Below are 4,684 nucleotides of genomic sequence, written 5' to 3'. Positions count from 1 at the left end.
ATTCTTCCTTCTTAGAATGGATTTGATGTTTAGAGCTTCAAAGTCATCCATTATATCCCATACCCTTTTCCTATAATCAATTAATCTTTTGTCATTGCATGAGTATATGGATTTTACTTGTCGTATAACCAGTTGAGAATCCCCTTCGATTATAAGAGTAGTGACTCCTTTTTCCAATGCAAAGAGAAGTCCTCGAATCAAATCTTTGTATTCTACACCATTGTTAAGACATCTAAACTACAATCGATATGCAACATAGAATGAACTACCTTTTGGGTTGATTAGTTCAATACCTGCATTGGCTCCTGATTTGCATCTGGAACCATTGAAGTGGAGTATCCAAACTACATTTTCCTTGGGTTTTATAACTTTGTGCTTATTTGTCCTTAACTTTTCTTTTACTTGAGCCTTGAATGACTGTTTCTTGGGAACCCATTGTAACTTTTCTCGTGTAGGGATTGATGAATCTCCTTCATATCCTATGGATAGAGGAAGTGTTTATTTTTCTTGCTTCTTCTGAATTTCCCCTATTAGCTCATTGATTTGTTCAACTTTAGGTTCAAGATGAATGACTACTAAAGTCCACCCTTTACCTTTAACATATTGTCTTCTTATTTGAACTTTAATCATCCCTGGAGGAGGAGAAGATAAACCTCCACCATCTGAAAAGGTATCACTTTATGATACATTTAAATCTTCACTTTCTTCTTCAATTTGTTCAATAAGGTTGGATGAATTCACTGAATCTTGACTTTTAGTAATATCATCTTTTGAGGTCTTTGTACTCTTGTTTTCCATTATTTTTGTCAACACCTTCGCTATTGCTTCTTGGCATACTGAACATTCAAACTCTGAATGACTAACGTTGTGCAACATGCAAAATCCTGGAAGGAGGAGGATACTAGGGTCAGCTTCCTCTCCTAAACAATGTAGATTAGTCACCATACTCTCTATGAATTGTGCCACAGTCTCACTTTTTGGTACCGACACCTTAGGTTCTTCATTTTGATCTTGAGATGTATTGTTTGGAACCATATTCAATACCATCACTTTGTACGAATGCAAATCTGATTGTAAGAATGCTATCTCATTCAGGGCATTATAATCTGTGATCATTGTTTATAGTTTTGGCTCAGCATCTATCTTGATTTGATTGTTCAATCCTTTCCATGGCAACCATAATTGAGTGAATTCTATAGAGAACCATCCTCTAAGACATTTTGTCCATTCTCTACGCAGGAGTAATCCATATGTCTCTGGGATATCAACCACATGTATGTCAATAATATCCTAGATTCGAGGATCAACTGTTAACTGTATCTGCACATCCTTCAATACTCCAATGACTTTTACCTCTATTTTATCCAACTATATTACCACTCGGTTAGAGGGTTGAGGATTAACTCCTAGCTTTTGAGCTATTGATAATGGCATCACATTACATGAAGCTCCTGAATCAATAAGACAATTGTGAAGATTCTTCCCATATATCCTTATGCTTAGCAAAAATGGGGGTACCTACCTCCACTTTGTCGTTGAACATAGTGGGCATTTCTTCTGCAGCATTTACTTGTTGTGGCACCATCTTTTGAGTGATAGAGTCAAAAAAAGTAGGGGATCCCCATTCCTATTGAGGAATGGGGTGTGTGTTGTGGACACCACAACAAGAACTATGTTAGAACAAAGCAATAAAGGTTATGTCTGGAATCAATTCAGATAACAGAAATTGATGTAGTGAAGGATGTTAGTTTGTGGCGACTAATTAGGAAAGTATTGTACATACTTCATAATTTTTTGGGGTTGTGGCTGATGTTGTGGCCAACGTGTTGTAACCCTAAAGTGGTAAAAATAATTTTATAAAAGGGGTTAGGGTTAGGGATTGTTTCATTAGTGTGTGATGGGAAAATTTCTTCTTGCATTGGTATTGAGTTGTAAGGGATTATAGATTGTAATCAAGGTGTAATCATTACATCATTATAATATATGACTTGTTTTTTGGTGGACATAGCCCAAGGTTTGGATGAACCACATTAAAATTTAGTGTCTTGTGTTCTCTTCTGTGTGATTAATTATTTCTTGTTATTGTTTATATTTTCATGTAATTTTTATTTCTATCTAAGGTTAATCCTAACTAGTATTAGAGAAAGGTTGTTTTTTAGTTATTCTCTGAAGGAAAGTCTCACAATTGAGTGGGAGCAATGGCAGTCAAAGGTAAGCTTAAGGTGGAGAAATTTAATGGCCAAAACTTCTAGTTATGAAAAATGCAAATGAAATCCTATCTTTATTAGAAAGACTTATGGAATTCGTTGGAAGGAAAAACAAAGAGACAAGGAACTATGACAGATGAGGACTGGGAGATTTTAGATAGAAAGGCACTTGGAAGCATTCAGTTATTCTTGGCACCATCGGTGACATTTAACATTACGAAAGTGAAGGTGAAGGAAGAGTTGATGGAAACCCTAGCAAAATTGTATGAAAAGTCCTTATTCCTCATGAAGCATTTATTTAATATGAAGATGGTAGAAGGTAGATTTGTTGTAGATCATTTAAATGATTTTAATACTATTACTAGTTAGTTATCTTCTATGGGTATTAAATTTTATGAACAAATTAGGGCTCTCTTAATTTTGTGTTCTTTGTCTAAAAGTTGGAATGGCTTGGTAATGGTTGTGAGTAATTTTGTTTATGGATCTAATACCCTAAAATTTGATGATGTGATTGGTGTTATTCTTAGTGAGGACACTCGTAGAAAAATCTTTGGTGGATCTACATTACAAAGTGCTTTGAACGTACAAAGTAGAGGCAGAATGACTAAGAGAGGAAATAATTCAGGACCATGGGAAGTCAAGAGGAAAGTCAAAAGGAAAGAGGTCTCTATCCAAAGGACCAAGAGATTATTAGTACTGTGGTAAACCAAGGCACAAGAAGAAAAAGTGTTGGATACAGAAGAACAATGAAAGAGATAAACCAAAAGGAAAAAAGGAAGCAAATGTGGTAAGTGACAAATTTGAAGAGGATACTTTACTTCTTTCTTTAGAGAGTGTTGATGATTTATGGGTTTTATATTATGGTGCTTCATTTCATGCTACACCTTGTAGAGGTTATTTTATTGATTATGTCCAAGGAGATTTTGGTTTGGCTTTTTGGAGGATAATGAACCCTGTTATATTGTTGGAAAGGAAAAAGTTAAGATTAAGTTCCAAAATGGGAATCATTGGCCACTACATGAGGTAAGACATGTTCCAAAACTAAGTAGTTATTTAATTTCAGCAGGGAAACTCAATGATGAGGGTTGTGTGGTTACTTTTAATGATAAAAATTGGAAGGTTTCAAAAAGTTCCCTTGTAGTAGCAAAAGGTGTGAACATAGGCACCTTATATCTTTGTATATATCATATTGTTCCTTCTATTTTGATTATAACAGAGAAAAGTGAATGTTCAGGAACCGTTATTGTAGTTGAGCAGGGAGAACAAACAGTTGTTGTAGATTCTGATACAACATTATTGCACAAAAAACCTAGGTACATGAGTGAGAAAGGTATGAAATTACTTCATTCAAAGAAAGTTTTACTAGGATTGAAATGTGTTAATATGGATTTCTATGAAAGTTGTGTGTATGGAAAGCAAAAAAGAGTGAGTTTTGTGAAGAGTGGGAAGGAAAAGAAAAGTGAAAAATTAGAGCTTGTGCATACAGATGTATGGGGACCAACTCAGGTATCTTCGCTTGGTGGCTCTCATTATTATGTTACATTTATTGATGATGCAACTAAAAAAGTTTTGATTTATTTCTTTAGACATAAATCTGATATATTTCAAACTTTTAAGAAATGGAAATGCTTGGTTGAGAATGAGACTGGTAAAAAGTTAAAATGTCTTAGATCCAATAATGGTGGTGAGTATTGTAGTCATGAATTTGAAGATTATTTCTCCACTAATGGTATTTGTAGATAGAAAATTGGTCAAAGGACTATACAAGAAAATGGAGTGGTTGAATGCATGAACATGAATATAATGGAGCATGCAAGAAGCATGAGGTTACATATTGGGTGTCCCTTAAACATGTGGGTAGTGGCTATCAATATTTTTGTATATATGATTAATAGAGGTCCCTCTACTCCTTTGGACTATGGTATTCTAGAGGAAGCATGGACTAGTAAGAAAGTGAGTTATTCTTTTCTTAAAACATTTGGTTGTGAAACATTTTCTCATATAGATTCTGAAAATAGAACCAAGCTGGAAGCTAAGTCAAAAAAATGTGTATTTTTTGGAAATGCATTAATGAATTTGGTTATAAGCTTTGGGATTTTAGAAATTGTAAAATTGTTAGAAGCAGGGATGTCATATTCAATGAGAAAGTGTTGTGCAAAGATTTGTTGCAGCAGCATGAGAAGAAAGAAGATGATTATGTAGTGTTGGATGATACTTCAAAAGATGATGTTCCAACAATTCCTCATGATCTGCAACTTCCACAACAACAAATAACACACACCCTTGTGAATGTTAGACAATCAACAAGGCTAAGTAGACCTTTAGAAATATTTCCTCCTTCTTTGTACTCTATTTTACTAATAGATGCTAGTGAACCTGAATGTTATGATGAAGCTATGTAGGTGGATACTAAGATTCAATGGGAGTTTGCAATAGTAGATGAAATGGACTCCTTGCTAGAAAATTAGATTTGAGAT

The sequence above is a fragment of the Cupressus sempervirens genome, chromosome 10 (assembly GCF_028749045.1).
Source record: "Cupressus sempervirens isolate cs-2001-9-10 chromosome 10, ASM2874904v1, whole genome shotgun sequence".
Classification (NCBI taxonomy): Eukaryota; Viridiplantae; Streptophyta; class Pinopsida; order Cupressales; family Cupressaceae; genus Cupressus; species Cupressus sempervirens.
Note: the sequence above shows the minus strand (reverse complement) of the source record.